The 17,387-nt window shown below is 41.2% G+C and overlaps 1 long non-coding RNA gene and 1 pseudogene across 4 annotated transcripts in view; one reads left to right on the top strand and one right to left on the bottom strand.

Annotated features, from left to right (window-relative positions):
• LOC309665685 overlaps positions 1 to 17,387 on the bottom strand; it is a 32,500-nt gene that overhangs the window by 14,577 nt on the left and 536 nt on the right. For 2 of the 3 annotated variants that reach the window (XR_014266636.1, XR_014266637.1), the window contains exons 2-3: positions 8,058 to 8,238; positions 308 to 600 (exon numbers count right to left, since the gene is read on the bottom strand). This is a non-coding gene — a long non-coding RNA (uncharacterized lncRNA). Of the gene's footprint in view, positions 1 to 307; positions 601 to 3,771; positions 6,295 to 8,057; positions 8,239 to 17,387 lie in introns of those variants that run through there. The other variant, XR_014266638.1, reaches the window with a different exon arrangement.
• LOC309665501 (small ribosomal subunit protein uS7m pseudogene) lies at positions 6,288 to 7,772 on the top strand (annotated as a pseudogene). The gene has a single exon. The product of its transcript is annotated as a small ribosomal subunit protein uS7m pseudogene (transcript).

The following is a 17,387-nucleotide window of genomic DNA, read 5'->3' on the forward strand; positions in this document are numbered from 1 at the left end:
AATCCAGTTTAATATGTAATGATTCAAATTTCAGAAATTTTTAGAATAATGGTTTTATTCCAACAAAAAATACTGATCTTCTGGTACCTTAAAATATCATAGGATATGAAACACTAAAAATTTTTTTAAAAACCGATATTGCATTTACTTGCTTAAAAGTGAAATGTAATCCACATAATACAAGGCAGATGTGCGGTTCAGTCCCAGCATTAAAAGAATCACAAATCCAGCAACCTGAAGTAATTAAAATAGAAATTCAAATCTTTACTATACCCTCTGAAGAAAATCCCCAAGGAGAAATATTTACTTAAAACTTCAACAAAATCCCCTTTCTTTATCACAATTGCCTGGAACACATCTGGAAAGTTATTCAAAAGTCTTTCTTCTTTGTTCATTACCAAAGTTCTCAGAACTTTCATTTGAACACATACAGGGTGAATTCTTGTCTTCCCATTATCCTTCACCTTCCAGAATTACCATTTGTTCTTTTCCTTGTAACCCTCCCCTCTTTCCCATGAAGGTCTCCTGTGTCCTCAGGTTAAAGATGGAATGGGAGGTAAGGGACTTGAGGTAGTTCCTATATTCTTTCAAGGAGCATGCCTACATTGAGAAAGAGGAAGATAGAACAGTAGCCTGAGGAGGCCACAATGTTGAGGGAGGGATTCTTTTTTGCATTGCTTTTGAATATAAGAAACATTAACATGTTTATAAGACATGGAAAAGGGGCCAAATGGAAAGAGAGACATTAAAAACACAGAAAAGATGGACTAGAATAACCCAAAGATGGAGGTTCCGGGCCTTTGCACATGTTGTTCCTCTCTTGCCCGAGACTCCCTTCTATGTACTCCATCTAGCTGTCTACTGCTTGTTCTTCAGGACTCAATTCAGAAATCAGGTCCTACAGAAAGTCTTATAGGATCCCCCCTCCATGTTTCCATAGCTACTGAAGCTCATCCTAGTGTGGCCCTCACCCCTGTATTTAACGGTCTTGTGCACTTGCAGACTCCATCTCTAGAGACCAGGTCTACAAAGCAATCTTGAGAAAGAAAAACAGAGTAGGAGGAATCAGGCTCCCTGATTTCAGACTATACTACAAAGCTACAGTAATCAAGACAGTATGGTACTGGCACAAAAACAGAAATATAGATCAATGGTACAGGATAGAAAGCCCAGAGATAAACCCACACACATATGGTCACCTAATTTATAACAAAGGAGGCAAGAACATACAATGGAGAAAAGACAGCCTCTTCAATAAGTGGTGCTGGGAAAACTGGACAGCTACATGTAAAAGAATGAAATTAGAACACTCCCTAACACCATGCACAAAAATAAACTCCAAATGGATTAAAGACCTAAATGTAAGACCGGACAGGAAAAACACTCTTTGACATAAACCACAGCAAGATCTTTTTTGACCCACATCCTAGAGTAATGAAAATAAAAACAAAACTAAACAAATGGAACCTAATGAAACTTAAAAGTTTTTGCACAGCAAAGGAAACCATAAATAAGATGAAAAGACAACCCTCGGAATGGGAGAAAATATTTGCAAATGAAGCAACTGACAAAGGATTAATTTCCAAAATATACAAACAGCTCATGCAGCTCAATATCAAAAAAACACACAACCCAATTAAAAAATGGGCAGAAGACCTAAATAGACATTTCACCAAAGAAGACATACAGATGGCCAAGAGGCACATGAAAAGATGCTCAACATCACTAATTATTAGAGAAATGCAAATCAAAACTACAATGAGGTAACACCTCACACCGGTCAGAATGGCCATCATCAAAAAATCTACAAACAACAAATGCTGGAGAGGGTGTGGAGAAAAGGGAACCCTCTTGCACTGTTGGTGGGAATGTAAATTGATACAGCCACTATGGAGAACAGTATGGAGGTTCCTTAAAAAACTAAAAATAGAACTACCATATGACCCAGCAATCCCACTCCTGGGCATATACCCTGAGAAAACCATAATTCAAAAGGACACATGTACCCCAATGTTCATTGCAGGACTATTTACAATAGCCAGGACATGGAAACAACCTAAATGTCCAACGATAGATGAATGGATAAAGAAGATGTGGTACATATATGCAATGGAATATTACTCAGCCATGCAAAGGAACAAAACTGGGTCATTTGTGGAGATGTGGATGGACCTAGAGTCTGTCATACAGAGTGAAGTAAGTCAGAAAGAGAAAAACAAATATCGTATATTAACGTGTATATGTGGAATTTAGAAAAATGGTATAGATGAACCTATTTGTAGGGCAGGAATAGAGATGTAGACGTAGGGAATGGACATGTGGACCTGGGGGGAAAGGGGTGAGTGGGACAAATTTGGAGACTAGGTTTGACATAAATACACTACCATGTGTAAAATAGATAGTTAGTGGGAACCTACCATATAGCACAGGGAAAAGCCTGCATGTAGCAACGGTGCTCTGTGCTCGGTGCTCTGTGACGACCTAGATGGGTGGGATGGGGGGGTGGGAGGGAGGTCCTCGGTGCTCTGTGACGACCTAGATGGGTGGGATGGGGGGGGTGGGAGGGAGGTCCAAGAGGGAGGGGATATAGGTATACATGTAGTTGATTCACTTCATTGTACAGCAGAAGCTAACACAACATTGTAAAGCAATTTTACTCCAATAATAGTAATTTAAAAATAAGACCAGGTCCAGTTGATCCTTGTAACCCCAACCTCAGGCAGAGGAAGTGGTGCACACTGTAGTAGGTTCTCAATTAACATTTGCTGAATAAATGAATGAATGCTTTAAAGAGAGGAAGAGGTGGGTTTCCCTGGTGGCACAATGGTTAAGAATCCACCTGCCAATGCAGGGTACACAGATTCGAGCTCTGGTCCGGGTAGATCCCACATGCCGTGGAGCAGCTAAGCCCATGTGCCACAACTACTGAGGCTGCGTGCCACAACTACTGAAGCCCACACATCTAGAGCCTGTGCTCCGCAACAAGAGAAGCCACCGCAATGAGAAGCCCGCGCACCGCAAGGAAGAGTAGCCCCTACTCACCGCAACTAGAGAAAGCCTGCATGCATCAACGAAGACCCAACGCAGCCAAAATATTAAATAAGTAAATAAATAAAAAAATAAAGAGAGGAAGAGGTGGTCACACAACCATAAAAATAGGATGAGTCTTCTTCTTTTTGAAAGAAACTACTTAAAACCATCATTTTCGTGGTCTCTTTAACTAAGATAGGAATCCTGACAGCTCCCATATCATCTGAAGGCCCAAAGAGAAGGTATAAAGGAACTAAATATTCTACAATTTAAAATAACTAATTGATTCCAAGACTGGCGGGCTGTGGAAGGCAGCCCACTTCAAATCTCATGTAGCCTATCTCAAGTCCCGAACATGCCCTTCTTCTTTAAGGCTTTAGATTTAACCGTTCCGGAGAATTAATGTTTGTTTTAAGCAATATATTATTTAATATAACATGTATTATCTCACAGTTCACATGGGTCAGGAATCAGAGCACGGGTTAGCTGGGTCCTCTGGGTCAGGATCTCTCACAGGGCTGCTGTTAAGGTGTTGCCCGAGGCTGTAGTAATCACAAGGATGAGCTGAGGAAGAATGTGCTTCCAAGCTCACTCACATGATTGTTGGCAGGATTTAGTTTGTCACGAGCTGTTGGGCTGAAGGTCTCAGTTCTTTGCTGACTATTGGCCATTGGCTTCCCTCAGTTTCTTACCATGTGGTCTTCTCTACAGGGTATCTCACAACATGGCAGCTGGCTTCATCAGAGAGACAAGTGGGAAGACCCAAAGGGAAAGTGTGAACAGGATGGGAGTCAGTCTTTTATAACCTAATCTCAGTAGCGACAACCCATCATGTTTGCTCTATTCTATTTATTAGAGTCAAGTCACTGGGTTCCACTCACACCCAAGGGGAAGGGAATATACAATGGAGTGAGTATCTGGAGCACAGATCACCAGGAACCATTTTAGAAGCTGCCTGCGCAATGGTGTTTTCACGTTTGTGTCATCAGGTAAAGTAGTAGAAGAACAGTTCTGCAATTTACACCGATAGGTACATCAAAGAGAGGACCCAACCCAGAAGTCCTACATCTGTCTTGGACCCACTATGAGAGCAGGTGTGTCAAATCTCCCCACTGCTACATGTCAAAAAAAAATCTGTGGGACTTAGCCTCCCTGACCAGCCTCTAAAACCACAGGGCACAACTTCAGATCGAATGACAGAAATTTATAGAATTGTACAAATGAGGCAAGAAGGATGAATCCAGGGAGTCGTGCCCCTCCTTGGTTTACCAAAAGGTTGGTAGGATTTTCAGGGGAAAGAATTAAAGAAAGAGGCTGAAAAGAAGAAAGGTAGAATCTTAGCCTACTTCCTCAGAAAGCAGAGCCTGAAACAAAGGCTGAAGTCTACATTCTTTTTTTTTTTCTATTTCTTTATTTATTTTATTTATTTATTTATTTTCACTGCGTTGGGTCTTCGTTGCTACATGCAGGCTTTCTCTAGTTGCGGCAAGTGGGGGCTACTCTTCGTTGCGGTGCGCGGGCTTCTCACTGCAGTGGCTTCTCTTGCTGTGGAGCACGGGCTCAAGGCGTGCGGGCTTCAGTAGTTGCAGCACGTGGGCTCAGTAGTTGTGGCTTGCGGGCTCTAGAGTGCAGGCTCAGCAGTTGTGGCACACGGGCTTAGTTGCTCCGCGGCATGTGGGATCTTCCCGGAACAGGGCATAAACCCGTGTCTCCTGCATTGGCAGGCGGATTCTTAACCACTGCACCACCAGGGAAGCCCTGAAGTCTAGTTCTTTATGGAGGAATGTGAACTAGGGAGCAGGAGCAAGGGATGGGGGATAGAGGCAGGGAAGATGGAAAACTGATGCAACGATGCATCATCAAGTTGGCCATCACTATGGGTGACTGGCTGTGGGATCCAGTGGGACTACCAAGGAGTCCCCTGAAATGCATCTCAGGACAATCAATTAGGGATAAAAGGGGGGTAATATTCTGCAGTCAAATCCCATCCCCCATTGCTCAAAGGTCCCCCCAAGGGTGTGAGCCCCACTACTTCTGGGTTGCATAAACATGAGCACCATGGTGGGTTTCCACAGTGTTCTTCACCATGGAGCCAGCAGACAAACCCCAAGTGGAGGGTGAGGGGCAAGATTACAATTCAAGATTATGAGCCCCTTAAGGTCATGGACTATGCATTTTTCATCTTTGTGTTCCAAATAGCTCAAAATTATGATGGATAAATGTTCATGGAATAATGAAGGAATGAATTTTAAAGCCTCTAGATTCACTGAATGTAGTTTGTGACTTACATGCTCCTGCAAACTAAGAAACTGTGAAAAAGTAGAAAAATATTTAAGAACCAGGAAAGCCATTTCTGGTTTATTAATAAATAGGAAGAAAAATATGAAGACTGAGTTAGTCTGAAAACCTAACAATGTAACACCTTAAAACACAGCTTTTGCTTTATAATAGTTAAAAATTTAAAACATTTGGTTGGTTAAAATAATTGCATGTATATTTATATTTTATTCCATTCCACAGAAATTGGAAATAGTTTTATATGTGTTTGTAGAGAAAAAAATATACAATTACATAAGACTTGTTTAAAATAGTATTATTCACAGTGAGGTGTTAAACCCCTAAGGATATTCAGTGGTGGGTTCACAAAACTTACAAAGTAAATATGCCATATCTTCCAGAAACAAGAGTGTTACAATGATTTTTCCTCTGGGAGGGTGGGGAAGGGGCAACCTGAGAGGTAGGTTGGGGATGAATACTGTTCTCCTAAGTATACATAGCATAAAGAGGCTGTGACGGTTAATTTCATGTGTCAACTTGACCGGTCCACAGGGTGTCCAGATACTTGGTCAAACATTATTTTGGGTGTTTCTGTGAAGGTGTTTTTGGATGAGATTAACACTTAAATCCTTAGCCTGAGTAGAGCAGATTGTTCTCCCCAATGTGGGTGGGTCTCATCCAATCAGTTGAAGACCTGAATAGAACAAAAACGCTGAACCTCTTCCAAGTGAGAGAATTCCTACTGTCTGATGGGCTTTGAACTGGGACATCAGCATTTCTCCTGCCTTCAGACTTGAGCTGAATCATAGGCTCTTTGGACTAGAACTACACCATCTGCCCGCCTGGGTCTCCAGCTTGCCAACTCACCCTGCAGATCTTGGGACTTTCCAGCCTCCATAATCACAGGAGCCAATATACATACGATAGCTAGATGGATAAATAGATAGATAGATAGATGATAGATGGATCCATCTTCTCTGAAGAACCCTGATCAAAACAGAAGCCAAGAACATTCATACTTGACCTGTTGAATTAGAAATGATTCCCTTCCCAAAGTCTTCACTAGTATTTACTAACTTCGGTAAACAAAATAATAACCATTCCATTTCCAAATTGGCCTCAAACAGAAATTGACATAACATAAAAATAAATTGTAGAATCCAGGTGGTAGGTAAATTAATTCTCCCTGTATAATTCTTTCTACATTTCTGTATGTTTGATAATTCTCATAACAAAATATTGAGGAAAAGAAATTTATTGGCCAGCCAAGATGGCTGCCCCCGCGGTGAAGGCTGCACGAGGGTGGTCGGGCTTTCTGCTGGGCGTGCGGAGTGTTGTCCTGCGGCTTCCAGGGCTGACCCAGGTGAGGTGGAGCCGCGATGGTCCTGAATACCAGGACCCCCAGATTGACAAGGAATATTACCGCAAGCCCTCGGCCGAGCTGACTGAGGAGGAAAAGAATGAGCGGGAGCCCAGGAAGACTCCGGTTATCAAAGCTGCTCCAGAGACGAAAACAAGCTCTGTGTTTGAAGACCCAGTGATCAGCAAATTCACCAACATGATGATGAAAGGAGGAAACAAAATACTGGCCAGATCCCTCATGACGCACACTCCGGAAGCTGTGAAAAGGAAGCGGTTTGAGAAGTACCACGCTGCTTCTGCAGAAGAACAGGCAACCACTGAACGCAACCCTTACACCATCTTCCACCAAGCACTGAAAAACTGTGAGCCTGTGATTGGGCTGGTACCCACGCTCAAGGGTGGCCGTTTCTATCAGGTCCCTGTACCGCTAGCCGACCAGCGTCGCCACTTCCTGGCCATGAAGTGGATGATTACTGCGTGCAGGGAGAAGAAGCTCCGGCGGATGCTGATGCCGGAGGAGCTGTCTCGGGAACTGCTGGAAGCTTTTCACAAGCGGGGCCCTGTGATAAATAGAAAGCACGACACGCACAGGGTGGCCGAGGCTAACCACGCGCGGGCCCACTACCGCTGGTGGTAAGGCGCGGGCGGAGGAGCTGGGAGGAGCCCAGCGCGCTCTGTTGCAAGAAATGGCGTGAGCCACCGCCATGTTGCAGAACACCTGGGTTAAGCGTATACTTCCCTTTCAAGGGCAGGCGGGCCTCATAGGAAGGATGGAGCAGCATGTTTACTGATTGTTCGTCCTTTCTTTGGGGGCTAGAACTCGCTCTCCCTGCCCCATCTCCTTGCAAAGAGGGGACATATCAACTTGGATTTCCCCCAAGAAACTTAGGGCTCATCAACCCTTCTCTTCCTTCAGATTGAGGTGGATCTTTGGGTCATATGGAAGGAAGCAGTTTTAGTATCAGAAAAAGTTTATTAGAAAATTCTCATCCTGAGCTAGTGTAGCATGTGATGTGGTATTGCCATTCATTAAAACCAACTGGAGGAAACATGCTCGGTTCCAAAGTGGTCCTTGTACAAAATGTATAAAAAGCAGTTTCTGATGTGAAAAAAAAAAGAAAAGAAATTTATTTAAAATGCATAGGTTGTGAGAAAAAAAAAGCTTTAGGTTGAAAAGGAAAATGAATGTTTATAAATAGAATAAAGTGGAACAAAATCCGTACTAGGATTTTAAATCAATTGAGTTTAATTCAAATCCCCCCAATTCCAAAATGGCAGTAACAAGATGCCATCTCAGCAGATGACCTTGACCCTTAATTCATAGACAAGAACGATACCTTCAGGTATGAAGTACCCCAAATGTCCAGCACCCTCTCCTACAGACTTACCTCCAAGTATCTCCTTTTTAGCTTTCTCTAGTCTCAGAGGATGAAGTGTACTGCCTCTTGGTCAAGACCAATCCAGCCACCTTGTCCTTGTCGCTCCTTCATTCTTCAAAGTCGTGCTCCATCAGTTAATCTCTCTCTGCTCTTGTTTCTTCAGCTCCTTTCTCATTACTGGTTTCTTCCCCTACAATATTTATGAAATGCTTAAGAATCGACTTTTCCAAAACATCCCTTCTTTGTCTCAGATACACAAGATAACTATTTCATGGAGATTCCTGTTTAGAAGAGTCTGGGTCTTCCTTGGGTAATGCTGGTCTGTGAACTGTCTGTTACTGATCAGAGATTGAGATAAGGAAGTTTCATCGAAGTGTAAAGCAACTACACCAATAAGCACGCAGTTTCATTCAGCTTTTTTTTTTTTTTTTAAGTAAGACTTTCTCAATGAAATAAACAGTGTGTTCGTTTATATTCTGGCACCTTACCTCACTATGGTTACGGTCTAGTAATGAACAGTTTGTGGACCGGCACCCGTCAGTGGACTAGCTTGTTTGTGGACTACACATGGAGTAATACTGACTGGAGTGACAATAATGCAAATCTCACTATATCCCCACACCAACATCCTACCCCAGTCAAGTGAGGCTGGAGAGAGAATTGTCAGAATTAACTCAGTTTCGTGTTCAGATTACACTTCTAAGACATAGATCACGTATGTTTGAATCAACATCCCTCTGGAAAACTGTTTTTCAAACTACAGCTCTTGACCCAAACTACTTCCTAAGAATTGTTTTATGGAACTTTTGATTCAGTTATATTTATATATTTTTGATAGGTTATTGTTTAAAAATATTCATTCCCCTTATCTCTGTGAGTATACTTTTCTGTCCTTGACTTAGGGCTTGCCATTGACTTGCTTTAGCCAGTGGAATGTTAGATGTGACATGATCAAAGGTTTGAAGAATATTTGTGCAACTGGGCTTACTATTTTGCACCTCCGCCATTTCCATAAGAAAAATATGCTCAGGCTAGTCCACGAGTATCAATAATAGGATGAGAGACGCATGGGGCAGAACCACCCAAGTTAGACCCCACCAGCCAGGATCAGTTTATATCAGCTAACCACCCACCAACCCACAGACCCATGAGCAAGCCCTGCCAAGATCAGCCGTGACACCCAGCTGAGTCCAGCATAGATCAGCTGACCCTAACCAACACACAACTGAGTGAAAGAAACGCTTGCTCTTGTATATCCCTAAGATGTTCTGGCTGCTTTATTACAAAGAAATAGCTGATTGATACACATTTATATGTCTGTATTGGGTTGACAATATAATGTGTATTGCAGTGGGTAACAAAAGGTTTGAAAGCCACTGGTCTAGAAAAATACCATGTTTCTCCTGCATTCCTTGCTATTTAATGAACTTAAAGGAAGTTCCTCTCTGGGAGTGGCTGCTTGCAGTAATAAAGAATGAAGGTAAACAGAAAATAGAGCTGAGAGATGAGAAATGGGGGGGGGGGTGCAGAAAGAGACAGAGACTTAAGAGCAACAAGCCTTTATTTTATATGCTGAGGTCCCTAAAATTGACTGTTTCCTGTTGCTTTTTCTTTGAGAAGCTTTTCTCAAGTTCTAATACAATAGTATTTATTAATAGTATTAAGTCCTGGTTTTCACACTGGCATATATTCATTGTTTATAATCCATCTCCTTGCAGTATTCTTAGCTTAAATCATATATAAAATTAAATGTTGGAAACAACGGTAGGATTTTTCTTCACAATTTAATTCATCCTACCCATTATCATTACATCTCAAACTATAAAATGTTGGATGCCTCACAGAGGCTTAAATATCTTATAATTAAAACACTTTAGTTTCAAAATGCAATTCATGGCTCAGAAGTAATGAGAAGTAATAATTTCTAATAACTGTCTCAATTAATAACTCCCATTATTATGAATTTTATATTTACCATGTTTTCAGTACTCCATTTAAGAGGGCTGCCCACCAGGTGAGGGTTACAGCAGTAAGACCTGTGGGGTGAGTCACCCACAGTAAAGGCTGAGGGACAGTGGAGGAGGTAAAGGCCTTTTTTGGGGGGGAGGGGGATTTATTTTATTTTTTATTTTTGAATTTTATTTATTTTTTAAACAGCAGGTTCTTATTAGTTATCTATTTTATACATATTAGTGTATATATGTCAATCCCAATCTCCCAGTTCATCCCAACACCCCCCCAGCCCCCTACCCCGGTAAAGGCCTTTTGAAGACCAACAAAAACACCCCCAGAATTTGGAACTGCCATAACCAGCGAGTGTTAGAGAAGCAGCAGTAATGACAGAGTGAAGGTTACCACACTAAGAATAGTGAAGTAAGAAGACAATCTGCCTCCATTCTTCTTCTTCCCTGGACCCACTTCAAAGGGCTGGGGGATGACAGGGGGAGGGTCCCATACCCACTGCAAACCCCACAAACTTGGCCTATGTTAAATAGAACCGCATTACTCTGATAACCGAAAGTAATGGAATTAGATCAAGATGTAGCTAAGAAACCCTGTATCCAGAGGGAAAGGGGGACTTTTTAACAGTTACTTTTTAAAAATCCTGTTTATATCCTAATAAACTGAGATTCTTTAGGGAACCTCTTTCTTTGTATTGTTATCTCTAGGAATATTTCTATCCAAATAAGGGACCGTTGTATATATTTGGGGTGCCATCTCCTTGGTCAGTTCTGGAGAAGCTTTGATTTTACTTCTAATCTCTATATTTAATAATAATAATAATAATAATTAACTTCTGAATATTTACTATGTGCCAATGACTGTGTTTTTGTCAATGTCTAAGTGCCAAATTTATAGATTATTCTATACATTATATTTAGATTACTATCTCCAATCTCCCAGAATTTATTTTAGGAGCCCCTAATCTCATGAGCAGCATGTTTCTGAAACATTTTCAAGTTACTTTCACAAGTCAATTTAATGTTAGTTTGTATCCGTTTCAGAGGTTGACGCGTCTAATCTTATCCCCGGATCTTCAGATTACCTCACAATTTGGATTCTATAGTTCCCTACAGACTGATTTTAATGAATATTCGTTTTTTGTTTTTTTTTTTTGGCTGCGTTGGGTCTTCATTGCTGCGCGTGGGCTTTCTCTAGTTGCGGCGAGCAGGGGCTACTCTTCGTTGCAGTAGCTTCTCTTGTTGCAGAGCATGGGCTGCAGGCGCGTGGGCTTTCATAGTTGTGGCACGTGGGCTCAGTAGTTGTGGCTCGCGTGCTTAGTTGCTTTGCGGCATGTGGGATCTTCCCAGACCAGGGCTAGAACCCACGTCCCCTGCATTGGCAGGTGGATTCTTAACCACTGCACCACCAGGGAAGTCCCTAATGAATATTCTTGCAAACACCTTTTTTAAGCAAGAAAAATTGATTTGTGAATTTTCTTTTATGATTTGTGAAGCCAAGGGAAAGAAACGAATGAGTTGGTATATTCTGTATCAGGGGCAGAATTAAAATATAAACTTTAAACTTTTCACTGTCTAGTCTTTTTCTTTCTTTTTTAAAAAAATTTAGCCAAACAAATCATTATAAAATCATATCTGTATGATTTAGAAGTTTAGCAAAATTGTTTAAATCACCTGCCTACTCTTAAAAGACTGTATACACATTTAAATATAATTCTCCCAGATAAAAGTCTATATTATTTTTAAAGACAGGGAGATTTCATAGTCTCCTTTCATAAACAATTCCAGAACTTAAAAAAAAAAAATTCTTCCAGAAAATGCTCTTTATGTCTAACTGCATAATTCATTCCTTAAACAAACATCTACTATGCATAGGCATTGTACCCAATGCTGAGAATATAAATTAAGACACTGTTCCTGACCTTAAAGATAAATTTCATTTATCACAGGTAGATATGCCCACAGCCGAGTCATTTAGTATGTTGGGTAAGAAAGTCAGAATTCAAAAAGTTCTCAAAAGTTTCAGGTAAGCTAAAACAAGCCAGGTGAAATTAAATGGCAATACATTTAAACTCATTTACTGAGGAGGGAGGGGGGGGAAGGAAAATAAAAAATCTACTGGAGTCTAAGTGGGGAGAGACCAGGCAAAACACTAACAAATGTAAAAGCCTGGAGGATGCAGTTGATTCCAGATTTAGTAACCATGTGCAGTTGTTGCCAAGAAAGCTAATTTTAGGATGGCTTAATAAAAATATGGTGCAAAGAAAAGGGGTCAAAATATTTCCAATTGATTTTGTACCAATTAGATCTCACACTGTCGTGGGGGGTGGCTTATTCTAAGTATTCAACACAAACTAGAGCACGTTAATAGGACAGTTGAAAAGGTGAAGGGTCTGAAAACAGTATCACTGTAGATTTGTCAAAGAGAATGATGATGTTTACCCTAAAAGAGAAGCTGAAGTGGGACATGATTGCTGTTTTCAAATATTTAAAGGACCCATGTGACAGAGCTTGCTAGCTGCCTTTCAGTACTCATTTTTCCCTTCATCCTTAGCTACAGAGCCCTGATTCTTAGCAGAGCACTTTGACATTTCCCAGCCTCCTTTGAGGTTAGTGGGCCATGTGACTAAGTTCTGAACATTGATATATCAGCATAAATGGTATATGGTACTTCCAGAAAATCTCCTTAAAGAGAAGGGGTGTGCCCTCCTGCATTTCTTCCTCTATCCTGCTGTGAGGAGTGTGATCGTGATGACTGCCCTCTAGCAGCCACTTTGGATCATAAGGGCAAAAGTGACACTCCAGGAATGGAGGAGGGGTAGGAGAGAAGGAGCCTGGGTGCCTGACACCTTCATGGCAGTTGTCATTTCAGCCGAGGACTTTCAACTTCTGGATATCTTTTACGTGAAAAGAAATAAATTTTCATTTTGTTTAAGACACTGTTATTTGGGGTTTTTCTTATATGTAGTTGAACTTTGGGTGCCAAAAAAAAAAAAAAAGATATTTTCTAAGACCTAGACATCTTTAAAAAAATGAAATGATCTACTTTGTGATGCAGTTACCTATCTCTGTATCTGTTTAAATGGAGGCTGTAAGACGAGCTTCAGAAATGGTAAATATTCCAGGGGGTGAAGAGAAAGTGGGTTATAAGACCTCTAAAGTTCCTTGCAGCTCTTAAGGTATGATTTCCCCCCACCCCACCTGGGGATCAGTGGCTCTAAAAAACAAAACAAATACAAAAACACACAGCTCCTTCTTCCTGTTGAAAACATGTTTGGACTGTCCCTACCAGACTTGGTCCAACATGAGTGGCTTAGTGGTGGGTAGTCTCCTGGCCATGCTGCCTGACTCTGTCTTGGAGTTAAACTTATTCTAAGACAGGCACTTCTAAAGTAAAAATAAAGGAGAACCAAAGAGCAAATCAATAAACTCTTCAGCAAAAGTGGTGTCATAAAGACACTCATTATGAATCTGGAAATGAATAAAACAGGACCTCTGTGGAGGTCCTTCCTGTGTGCCTATTGTAGTTGGCAAATCAAGGTGTAGCCCACAATCATCACCATGCTTAAATTTTTTTCCTTCTGTAAAATGAGGATAAAACCCCTATCGCCTTTCCATCTTTCCTCTTCCATTCTACTTCCCAGCTTCTAATAACTGTAACATTACTTTGTTTACTTTGTTACATTGTCTTAATATTGTTTTTTAACTATATTTACCTGTGTTTTGTCTATTGATTCTTTAAACATTTATTTCCTTGAAACAGTAATACATACACATGGCAAAAGTCCAACCGTGAACAGAACACACAAGAGATAAAGTCTCCCTTTCATCTCAGAGTCTGACACCCATCCTCTAAGCATGTATAGGCTGCTATATATATTCATAAGTGTTTTCTAGAGGCACTATTATTTTATCTTTTACATTTAGGCCCACAATCTATTTAGAACTTTTGCATAAGTAAAATGTTCACATAAGCATCTGTTTGGGAACCCTATTCAGGTCCATTGGTCTACTTTCTAACATCTGGTAGTATAAATCCCCCAACTTTGCTCTTCCAGATTATCTTGGCTGTTCTTGATTTTCTGACTTTCAATATACATTTTAGGGTCAGCTTGTCAATTTACACAGACACACACAGACACACACACAAAATCTGCTGGGATTCTAGTAGGGATTAGACTGAACCTACAAATCATTTGGGAGAACTGACACTTTTACAGTATTAAGTCTTCTGATCCATGAGCATAGAATATCTGTAGAGCTACTTGGGTCTTCTCTGATTTCTCTCAATAACACAATTTTCAGTACAGAGTTCTTGTACCTCTTTCATTAAAATTTATTCCTAGGTGCAGTGGGTGGGATGGTGCCCCAAAGACATTAGGTCTTAATCCCCAGAAACTGTAAAATGTTTTCTTATTTGGAAAAAGCATCTTTACAGATATGATTAAGGATCTTGAGACAGGAGATAATCCTGGACTATACAGATGGGCCGTAAATGCCAGTAGTGTCTTTACATAATAAAGAAAAAGGGAAATTCAAGACACACACAGAGGAGAAGGCAATGCGAAGATGGAGGCAGAGGTTGGAGTGATTGTGGCCTCAAGCCAAGGAAGGCCAGCAGACACGAGAAACTGGAAAAGGCAAGGAGCAGATTCTCCCCTAAAGCCTCTGGAGGGAGCGTGGCCCTGCTGACACCTTGATTTCAGACTTTCAGTTTCTAGAACTGTGAGAGGATGAATTCATTTTAAGCTACCAAGTTTGTGGTAATTTGCTACAGCTGCCACAGGAAACGAATACACTAGGTATTCAATAGTTTTGGTGCATTCGTATATGGTATCACTTTTTAAAAAATTCATTTTCTAATTGTTTAGTGCTGGTACATAAAATATAACTGATCTTTACATACTGACTGTATCAACTTGCTAAATTCATTATTAATACTAAATGGTTTATAAATTATTATAATTTTATAGAGACTATCACCCTTTCTCCAAATAACAGGTTTATGTATTTCTTTCTAATCCTTATATATTTTTACCTTGCCTTTTTACAGTCGCTGGGAGGTCTAGCACAATAGTGAATTATAAATTCTTATACATTTTGATTTTGTAACTATGAAAATGTACTGTCTGTTCCAAACTTATAATATAATGAAAATGTTAAAAAATTTTAATACAGTAAAAAAGCAGCCAAACAAAATAATCAACATCCTTCTAGTTAACAAATCCAAAGGACTTTTCTTAAACCCCTCTCATGACTCTGCATCCTTAGACATTATTAACCCAGACATTGTTTATTAACCCTTTTTAATGCTTGCTTCTTCCTTGTCCAGATTCTTTTCTTCCTCTAACCCCTTATAGACATCCCCCAAATTTTCTTAGAACTTTTCTCTTTCTATATTGTCCTTGTTCACTGTTGGGATACCATTTTGAGGCCTATTATTATTCTTCAGAACCCTTTTCTTCAGGGGCAAAACAGAAACTTGCTTCCCTTCCTTTTTTTAAAATGCCATACCCCAAGACCCCTTATTCATCCGAGTAGAATGCAGTCTTCCCTGCTCTGCCTTCTTTGCTGTACTCAAGAAAATCGTGAAATCTCACTTTAAGGGTTTTACTAATAAATAGAAGTTACAGAAGTCCCCAAACCTTCACAATGTTTTGGTCCTGATCTATATACAAAAATTCCTTTCTGTAGAAAAGTGGCTGGAAGGTGTTGCAAAGTTGGGGTGTCAGAAAGCTGGCTGGCCAAGCAGCCTCAGAGTGACATTTATCTTTGTGAATTCACTCAGTTCAGGGTCTGGCCTTTGTGTTACATGACCACAGATGCTGAATCATGATCATTAGAACTTGTGTATGAAAACCAAAATACCAATGTGTTAATTCACAATGAAAAATGTAACTGTCAAGGGAAACGACTATTCATTTCATTCGGCGAAGACATTCTCTCCTTGTAGAAAAATTATATGGGAATTAAAATAATATTCAGAACTGTATTTGGTAAGAAAAGGAATAAAAGGTTTAGTTTTATGATTCAAATATTTAATGGCATCATATCAGGTTTTGATAGAGACGAAATTACCTCCACTACCAAAACCAGATAGGTTTTGTACCTGCTCAGGAGACCTTCCCCTTTAGACTGAGACGCTGTCAAATACTTACTTCCCAGGCTTTTCTTGGCTCAATTCCTGATTTAGACATTCTGCTTTAGGGATGTTGTTTCTTTCAGTGAACTATTTTCTGGCCAGAGAGGCTTATTTTTGGTTTGATCCATTCTGCATTGACCTACTATAGAAATCTTCCAGGACAATCTTTATTTTTAAGTGTTTGAAGAATATCTTACTGTGGACCTCAAATACCACTCTGCATACATCTGCATACTAGATGTTCACAACAAGTCCTCACTTCTACTTACAGGTGAGCAAAATTATAAAAAACAAAAACCCCCCAAAAATAAAAAAAATAAGAAAATCCTAAGTAGCCCCCAATGCCAGGCAGCCTGGCGCAGAGCAGACGTCCTCAAATCTGGTGAACGAAAAATGCAGTTCCTACTCCTGCCTAATGAAATTCAGGAAAGCATTACAGAGCGCATCGCCTGCCAGGCTGGAAACTCTGCCAGACTGCAGCTCTGGCCTCACCTCCACTCCGGGCCTCCGCCCTCTCCAGAGTTCTGCTCCAAGGCTCGACCGCAGGTCAGCGCACTGAGAAAGCGCCAACTGGGCAAGGACCCTGTCCTAATTTTATTTCACAACTGACAGCACCCACTCCCCTAATGAAATAGCAAAGACAAAAAAGAAAAAAAAAAAGTAAGTCAAGGAAAACGGAGGAAAAAGGTTACCAAAACAACCCAACAAAAACAACCACCTTTTAGCAATATACAGCTGTATTGCTCGGCACTGGGAACTCATCTCGGAAGCCTCAGTCTCTCCAGGGAATCAGGCCCCAGTTCTGAGGATCAGAAACAAAACTGCAGCGTCTAGATGGTTGGGACCGAGCCTACTTCTCCGGCCACCTGGGCCTCGGGACCCGAAGACCGCCCTGTTACTCCGCCCGACTCCACCGCGGGCAAGCGCGCGACCCTAGCTCGACGCTGTTGGAGAAGCCCTGAAACTGGGCAGCCGGTCCTCCGCAGCATCTCAAGAGGGCTGCGCTCCTGCCGAGGTCTACCCTGACATCTCGCCGCGCAACCCTCTAGAAAAAAGGGGGAGCCGCACCCAGAACTCGGGCGCCTAGGGTCGCACCGGGCCCTTTCTCAGGCCGGCAGCGTTCCTTCCGCCCAGAGAGGGCAAAGAGTCCGGATGCCTCGCGTGCGTCTCCGCCCGCGCTCCGGAGCGCCCCCTAGAAAGGAAGCCCGAGAGGCGGCCGCGCCTCTGCGGCGATTT

Source organism: Balaenoptera physalus (assembly GCF_965194825.1).
Source record: "Balaenoptera physalus genome assembly, chromosome: 1".
Lineage (NCBI taxonomy): Eukaryota > Metazoa > Chordata > Mammalia > Artiodactyla > Balaenopteridae > Balaenoptera > Balaenoptera physalus.